Consider the following 15,233-nt stretch of genomic DNA (forward strand, 5'->3'; position numbering starts at 1 on the left):
AAAGTTTTGTCCTGCCTATTCTATCCAAGCCCATCATAATTTTATACACCTTATTCATGTCCAAACTTAGTCTCCTCTTCTCCATGGAAAATACCCTCAGTCTATTCAATCTCTCTTCATAGTTAAATCTCCCCAGGCCTGGCAACATACAGGGGGCAGCACGGTAGCATGGTGGTTAGCATAAATGCTTCACAGCTCCAGGGTCCCAGGTTCGGTTCCCGGCTGGGTCACTGTCTGCGGAGTCTGCACGTCCTCCCCGTGTGTGCATGGGTTTCCTCCGGGTGCTCCGGTTTCCTCCCACAGTCCAAAGATGTGCGGGTTAGGTGGATTGACCATGCTAAATTGCCCGTAGTGTCCTAAAAAGTAAGGTTAGGGGGGGGGGGGGGGGTTGTTGGGTTACGGGTATAGGGTGGATACGTGGGTTTGAGTAGGGTGATCATTGCTCGGCACAACATCGAGGGCCGAAGGGCCTGTACTGTGCTGTACTGTTCTATGTTCTATGCTGGTAAATCTCCTTTGCACCCTTTCCAGTGCTATCACATCCCTGCTATAATGTGGATTCCAAACTGCAAACAATACTCTAGCTGTGGCCTAACCAACATTTTGTTCAGTTCCAGGATAACCTCCCTGCCCTTAAACTCTATGCGTCAGCTAATGTAGGGAAGTATACGATATCCCTTCTTAACTACTGTATCTACCTGCCCTGCTACCTTAAGGGATCGGTGTACATGCACACCAAGGTCTCTCTGATCCTCAGTTCTTCCCAGGGTCCTGCCATTTATCATGTATTCCCTCGCCTTGTTTGTCCTGCTGAAGTGCATCCCCTCACACTTATCCAGATGGAATTCCATTTGCCACTGATCAGTCCATCTGACTAGCATGTCTATATACTCCTGCAATCTAAAACTATCCTCTTCACTATTTACTGCCACAAATTTAATGTAAACAATGCAGTTCAAAGCATTAGGCTTCTCAGCAAGCCTAGAGGCTCGAAAAAGTTAAAGGGGAATGAATTGAATGTGAAAAAAGCACTTCAAAGATTTCAACACATCAAAGGGAAGCCTTCTACCTTCATCTGACAGATCATTGATACTGACATGCTGAAAAAGACATCGATGTTTGAAGGCTACAGAGGGAAGATTTTTATCTTCATCTGACAGATGAATGACATTGACATGCTGAATGAGGGTTTAAAGAATTTCAAGACTGCAGAGGGAAGACTTGCCACATGATCCCCCCATCCTGGGAAAGACCCCCAATCTGGGCCCCCCCAGCCCAGCCTTAGCCCATCCAATCCCTATCTCTTCTGACTGACCCTCTTCAGCACTCTGGAGGTAAGTGTAGAACGGGCACTCGTCCCTTTGCTCCCCCATGGTGTTCCTGGTGGCTGGTCTGCACTTTTAGGCACCAGTAGTGACTTGTACGTGGATGACTTCCCGCTGGGGTGGCCGGGTGAATTCCGGGAGGCTGCTGCGTTCAACTTTATTCTCACTAATGAGGTTAAAATGAATGCAAATGACTTGTGATTATGCCAGCTGGAGCGGCTGGGAGAATGTGAGACTGATCTGCACATGGTGCAAATCCTGTTTTGGGCCTCTTCTGTAATTCTTCTGCAATTTTTGCCGAGCGCAACGAGGCCAGAGAATCGCCCGCATTGTGTGCAGTTTTGGTTTCCTATCTGAGGAAGGATGTTCTTGCAGCGGGATGCAGCAACGGTTTGCCACACTGATTCCTGGGATGGTGGGACTGACGTATGAGGTGAAATTGAGTCGGTCAGGATTACATTTGTTGGAGTTTAGAAGAATGAGGGAGATCTCATTGAAACCTATAAAATTCTATCAGGACTAGACAGGATAGATGCAGGAAGGATGTTCCCTATGGTGGTGGAGTCCAGAACTAGGCGGCACACTCAAAGGATACAGGGTAAACCTCAGATGAGGAGAAATACTTCAGTCAGAGAGTGGTGAGCCTGTGGAATTTGGTGTCACAGAAAGTGGTTGAGGCCAAAACATTGTATGTTTTCCTGAGAGGATCAATACAAGGGTTCTATAAACGATGGCAGCCTTTTCTGGACTTCCTGGCTCAAAGATAGGTATCTTGGTCAATAGCAGCAGCAACCCGGGGGGGGGGAGGGGGGGGTGCATTATTGTAGTGTTTATTCTGTAACTTTATAGTGTGTTAATTTGTTTTGTTGTTAAAATGCTGGGTTGTTCATGGGGATGGGGCGAATGTATATGATTGTTAATATTATTGTTATTTTCGGTATTTTACTAAGGTGCGTCAATGTTGTATAAAATCAAAATTTCTCAATAAAAATTATTTAAAAAAAAAGAAATAACTCTTGGGGCTAAAGGGATCAAAGGATAGGGGGGGAATGTTTCGTAGAACCCATAGAATCCCTACAGTGCTGAAGGAGGCCATTCAGCCCATCAAGACTGCACTGACCCTTGGAAAGAGCACCCTACCTGGGCTCATCCTATCACCATAACCCCAACTAACCTTTTGGACACTAGGGGGCAATTTAGGATGGCCAATCCATTTAATCTACACATCCTTGGACTATGGAAGGAAACCGGAGCACAAGGAGGAAACGCACGCAGGCACTGGGAGAATGTGCAAACCCCACACAGTCACCCGGGCCCCTGGCACTGTGAGGCAGCAGTGCTAACCACTGTGCCACAATGCCACGCCTGTGGGAGCAAGTTATTGAGTTGGATGATCAGCCAGGACAGATCATTGATATTGACATGCTGAAAGAGGGTTTAAATATTTTCAAGGTGACAGAATATTTACCACATGACCCCCATCCCGGAAAAGACCCCCAATCTGAGCCATGTTTTTTGCCATTCATTGAGGATTATTACATCAATATCAAAGCCTTGATCGAAACCTGCCTGATATAGGAAACCAGATTCTGCCATTTTGATGTATTGGTGCTGAATACACTCGAGACCATCCATGGCTTTTCTAGTATGGGGGATGACCTAGGGTTTTCAGAATACTGGATTTGGTAGAGGTGAGGTGGAGCCCCTGGATTTTGGGAACATTGCAGTGGGACTGTGATGTTTTGACAGCACAGGGGATTGTCTGGGCTGATATCACCATGTAAGGAATTCTGAGGTGTGGTAAAAGGGGCGGACTGTGGATTTTAGCTCACAGTGGATTCCTGTGACCCTTTCTGTTCACCCTCATTCCTGAAGGACAGGGGAGGGTTAAATATTGGAATCGAACAGCCCAGCTCATTTACCGTCCTGGGCAAAGTTCCTGCTAAAAACATGTGGAGCTTTATTTAACATGCAAAAGTCATGGTCCAATGATGTCATCAGCACTGCAACTTATTTTTAATTTCACCACAAGTCTCAGGCTGCCAGTTACACAGCAATACTAAAACAGCCACCTAGTGGTCATAGGCTGCAATTGGATGCAGGCTGACGGGAATGTACCCGGGCAAGTTGTAATACTTGGTATCAGCTTCCTTGATGCCTTGAGTCAGAGGGTGAGGATGTACTTCAGATAGTGGTAAAAAAATTTGGAAGATCTACTCCCTCCTGGACCTGATGACCATGAGGTTCTTTAAAAAAAAGGGACAGCACGTGGCACAGTGGTTAGCACTGCTGCCTCGCAGCTCCAGGGTCCCAGGTTCAATTCCAGCCTCGGGTGACGGTCTGTGTGAAGTTTTCACTTTCTCCCCGTGTCCGAATGGGTTTCCTCCAGGCGTTCCAGTTTCCTCCCATAGTCCAAAGATGTGCAGGTTAGGTGGATTGGCCATGCTAAATTGCCCCTTGGCTAAACAGCTGGCTTGTAATGCAGAACAATGTCAGCAGCACGGGTTCAATTCCCGCACCGGCCTCACCAAACAGGCGCTGGAATGTGGCGACCAGAGGCTTTTCACAGTAACTTCATTGAAGCCTACTTGTGACAATAAGCGATTATTATTATTAGTGTCTAAAGGTGATGCCAATTTAAGGGGGAAGAGCATCGCCAACTGGCCAGCCGGCATCAAACCAACACCTGCCCCGATTCCAACATCAGAAGCTATTTGCTACCCAATCGCTGATCCCGATTTCAGTGTCGGGCTACGGAGAATCCCGCCCCATGACTCTGGATACCTGGGGCGGCATTCTCCCCTACCCGGCGTGACGGAGGGTCCCGGAGTAGGGGAGTGGCGCCAACCACTCAGGGGTCGCGCCTCCCCAAAGGTGGGGAATTCTCCCCACCTTTGGGGGCCAGCCCCGCGCCGGAGCGGTTTGCACCAGAAGACCGGCGCACAAAACCGGCGTCCCCGGCAGCGGGGCTGGCCGAAAGGCTTTCGCCGGTCCGCGCATGCGCCGGTTCTCTTCCGCTTCCGCCATGGCGGAGGCCGTGGCGGCGCGGAAGGAGAAAGAGTGCAGCCAGGGCACTGGCCCGCAGTCTGAGCGGGGGGTCCCGATCGCGGGCCAAGCCACCGTGGGGACACCCCCCGGTGTTCGATCGCCCCCCCGCCCCCCCCAGGACCCCTGCTCGCGACGCTGAGCCCGCCGTTCCAGAGGTGCTTTAAACCTCGGTGGCGGGAGTGGCCTCCCAGCGGCGGGACTTCGGCCCATCCGGGCCGGAGAATCGCCGCAGGGGCCTCTCTGATCGGCGGGGCGAGATTCCTGCCCCTGCCACTTCCCGGGTGGCGGAGAATCTCTGCCACGGCAGGAGCGGGATTTTAGGCGCCCCCAGGCGATTCTCCGACCCTGCGTGGGGTTGGAGAATTTCGCCCCACAGTTCCAGCCTGGGCCTCTCTGCACCTCCTGCACACTGGCTCAAAACGCTCAGAAAACACCCTTGGTTTCCAGCAGTCTGCTGCTGCAGTTTTAAACTGCAACTAAGCTAAGTACTTCCAGAACTTCAACTGCAACATGGTTAACTATCTTTCACTGTGAGGATTACTGCAGATTTCTTCCTTTAGCTTTGAGCAAAACAAAATCTTCCAGTTATTTCTTCTCTCATCAACTTTGTCTTATCCTGAATATCAGCTCCCAATCACAGTGTGAAAGTGTCCTTCCTGTTTATTCCATTATTTCCCCTTTTATTATTGCTGTTACATTTTTGATCCATGGATGATTTTGCAACATGTGTCTTTAAGGCAGCCTGTATCTTTAATTCAAGCAGAAGTAGTGGCCTGTGCCTTTATTTCAAACAGAAGATTCCAGAAATTTGTGCTGTTTTAGACTGGTGTTTGCAGACTGGTTGGCATCAGTGATGACACAGTTCTTTGATTTGGCTGGTGGATAATGAATTGGCCCAAAAGGCTGTGTTCTGCCATTAACAGGTGGGGATTAGATCTGATCCCACTGGGACGTTTTCAGAGTCATGAGGTCCCAGTTTGGTTTCAGTTTGACTCCTGGCAGCTTAAGAGGGAAGTTGCACTCTCTCTCCTCTCCATTTTCCTCCAGGCTGTGTTTTGATTCTGCAGCCTGGATGAAGAGACTCTGCTAATTATTTCCAGAAAGCTGATGCTCATTCTCCCCAGAAAGAACTAGCTAACTCTCTCTCCTGTTGTACCTTTGAAATCTCTGGTATGTTCGACCAGTTTACTTACTCAAAGTTTTACCCAGGCAAGATGAACAAAGGACAAAACAGTTTCACAGTTTAACACAATTTGAAATGAAATGAAAATCGCTTATTGTCACAGGTAGGCTTCAAATGAAGTTACTGTGAAAAGCCCCTAGGCGCCACATTCCGCCACCTGTTGGGGGAGGCTGGCCTCCTTTAACAGCCAACTATTTAGCCCTGTGCTAAACCAGCCCCTAATTTCATTGCTCAAGAAAATATGACTCATATCACAGCTGATCTTTAGGTTTTACCCACACTTAGGAAAGGAGGCTGGCAGGCTTTGATCACTCGATGTTGATGTCTTCTCTGGGTTCGAAACCCAGGGCCCTTTCTTCTTGTGATGGTTGTGCCTGGGCAACTCCCAGCTTCTCTCTCCAGATCTGTTCGATGCTGCTTTCTTACTGGGAAGCTTGATTGAGTCATATGTATACGCCAACCACTGGTCATTGTCCTAGCCAGACCCCAACTGGTTAATGGGAAATACGGATACTCCTGTTTATCCATGGTGGTTCAATCAAGACTCATTGTCCTCTGAAACTCCCTGGTCTGACCAGCCATCACTCATTAAGGAGTCTGATGGCTTTTGTCTGTCCTTCATCCTGCTGCAAAGTTGATCACCTGTGTCTGGAAGTTTGTTACATATTCATAGACTTGGAGTGGGTAATCAAAGTCCATATAGCAATAACAGGTTTATACTTTGACTTGAGTGCTTCTGCAGCCAGTGTGGATTCCAGCCAGGGTTTCACGAGGCAGTTTCTGTTCCTGGTCCATCTGCATTCCCTCAGCCTATCTTCACTACCACACTACGATTAGCCTGTGAGTGTGAATTCCAAAAACTACAGAGGCCTGAAGACAGGCCACAAACTGAAAGCAAAGTTTGATGAAGGAGGGACACTGCTTTTCCAAGTTGTGAATACAGTCTGCAAAACAAAGACTGTGATTTACAAGCGTACTGTGAGGAAAGCTTGCAAATGATAGCATCGAAGCAAAGACACTTATCTTTTGACCCTCATCCTTATCATTTTATCCCTTCTCCCCCTCTGTGTTTGTCTGTCTTGTGTGTGTGGGTAGAGGGTGGGACAGTTAAAGTGGATATTTGGTATTAGCTTGTTGTTATCCAGTTGTATTTACTGCATATTTCATGATGGTTCTTGTTATAAATAAACAGTAATTGTGTTTCATCTTACAAACCTAGTGGCTGTAATTATTGGACAACCAATAGCCAAAGATCTCAGGAATTCTAAATCGCTCATGACTGGACGGGGCTTCTCAAGTGAAACCTGACCAGTCTGACAGAGAATGTCAAAAAAGGACCTGAAGAGATGGAACATACTTCCACTCTCCTTCGCCGGGGAGTCCAGATGATCAAAATTAACGTGCTGCCCAGGTACCTCTTCCTATTTAGGTCCATCCTCATCTATATCCCCAAGGCCCTTTTCAACTCACTGGACAAGTTAATCATGGTGTTTGTATAGAACATCCGGCAGCTGCATGTAGGTGGAAGTCGCACGTTGGTGGCTTCTGTCCGAGACTCTGGCTTTTGGAGTTTATTGGCCGGTTTCAGGGGCAGTCTTTCAATAAGCTGGTGCAGAAAGCGATAAGGAAGGTGGGGAATGTCTAAGTCCCAGAAAAAAGCCGCTGGGAAGAAGGGGGCGAGTGAAAATTCACCGTCGAGTGAACAGATCAGCCCGGCAGCTGGAAAGATGGCGGAGGCTGGGTCGCTGGGTGGAGCCGCACCCCTCACAGTGGAAACGCCAGCTGAGGTGATGGCCGGAGAATTCAAGAGGCAGTTCGCCAGGTGTATAGAGGCCCTCCGAAAGGAGATGCTGGTTGCAATGAAGGAGTGGGTGGACGAGGCGGCGGTGTTGAAGACATCGGGAGCAAGGAGAGCAGTTGAAGGGGATGGAGGAAACTCTGTTGCAACTTAGTGACCAGTTCACCTCGATAAGTGAGGAGCTCTGGAGGGTGGTGGAGACCAACAAAGGGCTCAGAGCCAAGGTGGCGGACCTGGAGAATAGGTCGGGGTAGCAGAATTTAGGAAATGTGAGCTTATCTGAGGGGGTGGAGGGTCGGAAGCCGACTGATGCTGGTGGAGTTGCTGGGGAAGGGGGTAGTAACCTGCCGATATGAGCTGGACAGAACTCCCAAGCCAAAGGCAAACCAGCCCCCAAGGGCGGTTATAATTTTGCTTTCACAAGTTTCATCTCAAGGAAAAGATCCTGATTTGGGCGAAGCAAAGGCGTGAGGTGAAGTGGGAAGGAGTTGGCATTCGAATTTACCAGGACATGACGATGGAGATGACGAGAAGCTGGAGGCCTTTGGACGGGTGAAGGTGGTAATGATGTGAAGTTTGGCATGGTCTACCCGGCGGAGTTAAGGGTGACCTACAACTCGAGAGACTTTTACTTTGAGTCGGTGGAGGCGGAGGTGGCATTTGTGTAGGCCGAAGGACTGGGACTGAAATGAGAGATGGGGTTAGGTTTGGGACTTGGACTGAGGGGAGGGGATTTGTGCTCAGCCCTAATTTCTTGTTTTGGGTTGTTATTTGCTTGTATTTGTGGCTGGAACAGTTGGGTTTTCAGTTGTCTGATTGGAAAGGGTAGTTTATCATTTGTTATGGGCCAGGGTTTAGAGAACCCCAAAGCGTATCATGGAGGTCACCTGACCCACAACTTTTAATAGATTGTGTTATGGGGAGCACACGGCCCACTCTACAGGTGTAGTACAGCAGAAATGGAAAAGTATTTTTTAAAGCAAAACAACGTTTATTCTATTAACTCAAGTTAACCTTCTTAAAACATACCGTGAACATCTTAGCAACCATTAATTCAAATACAACCCCCAAAGAATACAACACTAGGTAATCCATAAGCTGCCCTTTTAACATCCAGAAGACTTAAGAAACACCTTTTAACAGAAGCACATTTGGCTTACATTCACTACTGAGAACATTTATAATTCTGAATTCACCAAATGATCAAGAGATAGTCTTTTCATGGCAGAGAGATCAACGGCACACCTGCTCTGTCTGGCTTCAGCTCCAACACTGAAAATGAAACTAAAACACACCCTGCAGCAAACAACCTAAAACGAAAGTAAAAAGCTGACAGACAGCCCGGCTCCACTCACTCTCTGACATCACTGCAGTAATAAACACCAATTTCTTAAAGGTACTCTCACTACAGATATTTATATACACACCCATTTATAAACACCCATTTCTTAAAGGTACTCTCACATGACATTTTGTTATGGGCTATTGTTGGTTACAATTATTTTGGGCTTTGCGGTTATGGGGTTTTCTGGGGCCTGGTTTTTGCACTGGTTTTGTTTGTTTGCCTTTGTTCTCAGGTACTGGGACATGACGGAGGGGATTGGGAGTGGGAGGAGGGGAGCCTGGGGAGGGGCCTTGCACTAGCAAGCGAAGGTTGGCTAGTGAACAGGAGTGTGGTGGGGGGAGGGGCCACTGTCGTTGGAACCTGGTTGAACAGGTTTCGATGGGCCTGGGAGGTGTGAAAGGTGGGAGGATGGGATCCATACTGGGAGAAGTTCTTTCAAGAGGAAGTGGATGGCGGGATTCTGGGCGTGGTTCAACCGCCACAAAGGGTTGGGCAGGTCAGGCCCGAAGGGCAGGGCCGAGGGTTATCACAATGGTGAATAGAAGGGGCAGAGGGGGAGGAGTGGTGCGCTGCTGAGAGACACCCAGTCAGAATAGTGACGTCGAACATGAGGGGTTGCGGTGGGGGGTGGGGGGGGGGGGGGGGGGGGGGGGTGTGTGAAGAGGTTGAGGATTTTTACACATTTAAGGTGCTTAAAGGCTGACGTGATGATGCTGCCAGTGACCCACCTGAAGTGAAAGATAAGGTGAAGCTTAGGAAGGGGGTTTTTCATTCAGAGTTCGATAGCAGGGCTTGGGGGGGGGGGGGGGGGGGGGGGTAGCGGCAAGAGGGTGAGGTTTCAGATGGAGAAGGTGGTGGCAGACCAGGGGGCATGTACATAATAGTGACGGGGGCGTTAGAGTAGAGCCCCAACTGGGATGATGCGGGGTTTGTGAAGAGGGTGCGAGGTGCCATCCCGGATTTGGACACTCACGAGTATTAATAGTGAGGGGTGGGGCGGTGGAGGTGGGGTAGAACATGGTGCAGGAGCCGAAGGTGGATAGGTCTCAACCTTGCTCGCTGGTCCAGTCAGGGAGGGGCGATGGCACTGGCTGAGCTCATGAGAGAGCAGGGCCGGCCCAAGGTACCGGCAACTCGGGCAGTCGCCCGGGGCGCCATGTGCTAGGGGGCGCCAGACTTGGGTCCCGCGCATGCGCAGTTGGGCCGGTGCCAACCAGCGCATGCGCGGTGGCCGCCCACCCAGGGCGGCCCCCTCCGCCCCCCCCCTCCGGTCGCCCTCCGTCCTCCCCTCTGTCCGTCCCCCCTCCGTCCGCCCCCCCGCCCCCGCATCGGCCCCGCCCCCCCGGCCTCGGCCCCGCCCCCCAGCCTTGGACCCCCCCCCCAAGGGCGCTGAAGTTCAGCTTGCCCGGGGCGCCAGCAACCCTAGGGCCAGCGCTGTGAGAGAGATGCAAGGAATGGACCACTGGACGTTCTTACAACCGAGGAATGGGAGTATTCGTTTTTCACCCCGGTACATAAAGGGCGCGATTATCCGCTCCCCACGCCAGGTGGGAGAATCGCAGGAGGGCCGGGCGACTCACGACACGCCCCCCTGGCACCCCACCGCGATTCTCACACCCCCCCCCCCCGGATGATTCGCCGCTTGCTGTTTTTCACGGCGACCGGCGATTCTCCGGCCCGGATGGGCCGAGCGGCCTGACGTTCCTGACCGGTTCACGACGGCGGCAACCACACCTGGTCGCTGCCGTCGTGAACATGGGCGCCAAATGCTCGTTTGTGGCTTGTGGGGGGCGGAGAGGGGAGTGAGCACCACGGCTGTGCTCGGGAGGGGACTGGCCTGCGATCGGTGCCCACTGATCGTCGGGCTAGCCAAGAGACGTACTCTTTCCACTCCGCCGCCCCGCAAGATCAAACCGCCACGTCTTGCGGGGCAGCGGAGGGGAAGACGGCAACCGCGCATGTGCGGGTTGGAGCCGTCAGCTGTCGTGACGTCAGCCGCGCATGCGCGGGTTGGAGCCGGCCAACCTGCGCATGCGCGGCTGACGTCACTTAGGCGCCGCCGTCGCGTCATTCTCGGCGTGCCGCCTTGACCCAAGCGTCAAGGCCCGGCGGCCGAGAGTTACGGAACGCCGCTCCTAGCCCCCCGGGTGGGGGTGAATAAGGTGCGAGGAGCGGCCTCCGAGGCCATCGTGAAACTCGGCCAAGTTCACGATGGCCTTCCCGATTCCGCGCGGGAGCGGAGAATTCCGCCCGAAGTGTCCTCGAGGATAGACTTTTCATGGTGGGGAAGGCGCTGTTGGCTGGGGTTAGGAGGTCAGAGTATTCAGCAATAGTGATTTTGGAGCACGTTCTGCATTGGGTGGATGTGGTTCTGGAGAAGGGGATGGCTCAGAGGCCGGGTGGAGAATGGACATGGGTTTATGATTTTTGTGATAAGATCAGGAAGGTGATCAAGGAGTATGTGGGGTTTAATTGCACAGCGGAAGGTTCACAGACGATGGTTGGGAGACTCTGAAGGGAGTCGTGAGGGGGAAGGTATTTTGTTCAAGACTATGGTGGCCAAGGAGCAGAGAGAGGAGCGCCAGAAATTAATAGAGGAGATTCTGCAGGTGGATGGAAGGTACATGGGAGACCCGGACCTGGCCCTCTTGATCAAAAGGAAGGAGCTTCAGGTGAAGGAGGATGCCAATTAGGAAGAATGATAGGTTTGAGCAGGGACGAGAGGGGGATTCAAGGAAATGAAAGACTTGTTTCTTGGGGGACGATTCGCGAGTCTGGAGGAGTTGGGAGAGAAGTTCGGATTGGCGCAGAGGGAAGAGTTTAGGTACTTGCAGGCTCGGGAGTTCACAAGGAAGGTGTTCCCGACCTTCCCGATGGCACCGGCCTCCTCATTAGGCTAGAGAGGGTGGTTGTTTCGGCGATTTATGGGAGGATCCTAGAGGAGGACAGGGTGTCTATGGTTCGGGGTGTCGGACCGGCCCGAGTTGCAGGCGGGAGCGGGGGCAGATGTTTTAGCCTTTGCGTCGCTGATCGCTCGTAGGAGGGTGGGGGGGAGGGGGGGGGGGGGGAAGGGGGGGTCGCCTCCCAGGCCATCTGAGGGTATTGGGTGGTTGGGCTCTGGGCAGGGTAGTACCCTGGCACTCCCGTTGGCACCCAGTCACCTTGGTACTGCCATCCTATCATTGCCTGGGTGCCCAGGTGGCATTGCCAGGCTGACAGGGAAACTGCCAGACAGGCAGTGCCAAGGTGCATGGGTGCCAGGTTAGCACTGCCAGTGATTGGCTAAATTGCGTCCTAATCTTTTCTGGAATAACTGGAGATTCCAGTTCTTTAGCTAAGTAAGACCACCTGCTAGTTAATGATTCTTACATCTTCAACCAACAAAGCAAGCAACAGGTTGCCAGAAACTGCTTGCTTGTTGATCCTCCCCTGCTGTTAGATTTGATTAATGCAATCAAATTCCTGTCAAGTAGCAAAGCTCCAGGAGTTGATGAGGAACTATTCTGCCAGAATACAATGATGCTTATCTATTGTTCATCTGTAAAAGTGGAAGGGAACTCACCAATCTTATGACAACAAGAAATTGCACGCCTCTCCTTTACTGTAAAATATTTGCCAGAGTTCTTCTGAACCATTTAGTATAGCATTTCGATTGGGATATACTGGCAGGGAGTCAGTGTGGTTGGACAAAAGGTGGTGGAACCACTGATATATTGTGTAGTTGGGCAGCTTCAGGAGAAATGCCAAGGACTGAAAATGGACTCTACACCATGAGCTAACCAAGGCCTTCGACACTGTCAGCCGTCAGGGCCTTTGGGATGTCATGGTGAAATTTGGCTGTCCTGAGAGATTCATCACAATGGTTCGACAGTTCCATGACAGGATAGCCATGTACGTCCTGGTCTTCTGATCCAATCCCAGTCACTAAAGGACATATTCCATGATTTCCTGTTTGCTGATGATTGGGGTGCGCTGACATAGTGGTCAAAGGAAGAACTGCAAGGACATACTAAACGTTTCATGTGGGGGTTTCGCAGTGGACTTTGAGTGTGATGAGAAGTTTGCCTGGGATTGCTGCACTTAGCGCTGCCAACTAAGAAATGGTGAGGCCTCCTTCGAAAGCAAGCGTGTATCACCACAGACAGAGAGAGAAAACACAAAAAGCAACTCATCCAAAACTCAATCATCTGTGGTACCGTGTCCAATTTGCAGCGGAACCTTCCAGGCACAAATCGACCATATCAGTCGCCCAGGTACTCACTGGAACCCTATCAAACACTAAAGATAATAATCTTTATTGTCACAATTAGGCTTACATTAACACTGCAATGAAATTACTGTGAAGAGCCCCTAGTCTCCACACTCCGGTACCTGTTCGGGTACACAGAGGGAGAATTCAGAATGTCCAAATGACCTAACAGCACGTCTTTCGGGACTTGTGGGAGGAAACCGGAGCACCCGGAGGAAACCCACACAGACACAGGGAAAACATGCAGAATCCAAACAGACAGTGACCCAAGCCGGGTATCGAACCCGGGACCCTGACGTTGTGAAGCCACAGTGCTAACCACTGTGTTACTGTGCTGCCCCATGATGACCATGCTCATCTTTGCCTCAAAATACAAAGAAGAAGGAACCATAATCGCCATGCAAGTAGTTTATAAGATATGACTCAGGATAACGTATATGCTTCAGGATGATGAGACAACTAAGACACTTATGCAAAAAGGAGGGAAACACTGCTTGTTATCTGAATCTTTAACTGTTGCTTATATTGTAGTCCTGGGAATTTTGTTCATTTTCGTTACCTTAGAGGTGTTATAAAACAGGCGAATAAAAATTGCTTTACTCAGAGAACAATAATAGTAATAATAGCAATGTATTGAAATAAGTTCTTCCCTCTCAATTAATGGTCTGTTTGCCATTTTTATACAATTGAAACTCATTAGCTGTTAGATAGACCCATTTTGTTAACCATTGACAACTTATGAATTTCATGCTCTGACTGTTGATTTTTTTAAAAATTCAAACTGCGCAATTTTATGTTTTCAATTAAGGGTCAATTTAGCGTGACCAATCCACTTACGCTGCAAATCTTTGGGTTGCGGGGGTGAGACGCACGCAAACACGGGGAGAATGTGAAAACTTCACATGGACTGTGACCCAGAGCCGCGATCAAATCCGGTCCTCAGTGCCATGAGGCAGCAGTGCTAACCACTGGGCCACCGTGCTGCCCTCTGCTCTGACAGTTGGTAAGAGGAACGTCACATCTCAATCTACACAAACAAGGACACATTAGTCTGCAAAAAACAAAGGCTAGTTGAAACCAGACAGAATGGAGCCAATGAGTTATGGCTGATGCATATGCATGCACAACAGGATACAAAGAAAGAGATATAAATGAAAGAGCACAAACAGAACAGAACACTGCAAATTTGAACAAGGCCTACTATACTGTGCTGCTGTCCAGGGACCTGGACCCAGTGCCACCAATCGTGATTCTGCTAGTTGTTGTATATGATTGACTCTTTGTCAATGTTATAATAAGACTTGTTATACCTAATTCTGACAGCCAAACTGAATCATTGAGAGGACAACACAGATTGAGCATCCTTGATGCAAGAATCCAGTAACTATGACAACCAGGTTTTAAAAAAAAATTCTTACGAGAATTATGAGAAGGAGAATAGTTGACATGCATCGCCCAGCTCAGTCGCAAATAAGGTTGAAAAACGATTCTTGCAGCCTCAATTATGTAGCTTTCATTAACTGATGGTTTTTAAAGTGGTGTTGTCTATAAACAGATCATGAGCGGGATTCTCCGACCCCTCCCGACGGGTCGCAGGATCGCCGAGGGGGGCAGGGTAAATCCCGCCCTGCCGCCCCGCGATATTCTCCAGCCCTCCAAAAATCCCGTTGACGTGAATCGCACCACGGGTGACGCCAGTGTAAATCAAACCACCGATTTAACGCTGTCAACCAATCGTGCTGGTTGACGCCGGCCAGCGCGGAGGTAGGGATCGGCGTGGGGCGGCCGCCGGAGAGGTGACGTCATGGCCGCAGGTGGTCGGGCGGGGGGGGGGGGGGGGTTCCGCAGGAGCCATTGGAATGTGCGTGCCGGGGGGGGGGGGGGGGGGGGGGGGGAGCTGGCCTGGGGAGAGGAGCTGGGGTGAGAGGAGCTAGGGGTGTGGGGGGGGGGGGAGTAGGGGGGAGGGAGGGGAGAGGGGGAGAGGAGCTGCAGGGGGGGGGGGGGGGAAGGGGGGGATGGGGAAGGGGGGGCTGGGGAGGATGCATGCCGAGGAGGAAAGGGGGGGCTGGGGAGGGCGAGTGATGGAGAGGGTGTGTACCGGGGTTCTAGGTAAATTTCTTGAAATCAATTGCTCGAAAGCTAATTGCTCGAAGTCAATTGCTCGTAAAATCATTTCTCGAACTATCAATTGATCGAAAGACAGATTGCTCGAAAGCCGACATTCATTCTTTAAACGATCACTAATAAATATTTAAACGTTAATGACCAATTCTTTCAAAGCAATT

Source organism: Scyliorhinus canicula, chromosome 14 (assembly GCF_902713615.1).
Source record: "Scyliorhinus canicula chromosome 14, sScyCan1.1, whole genome shotgun sequence".
NCBI lineage: Eukaryota > Metazoa > Chordata > Chondrichthyes > Carcharhiniformes > Scyliorhinidae > Scyliorhinus > Scyliorhinus canicula.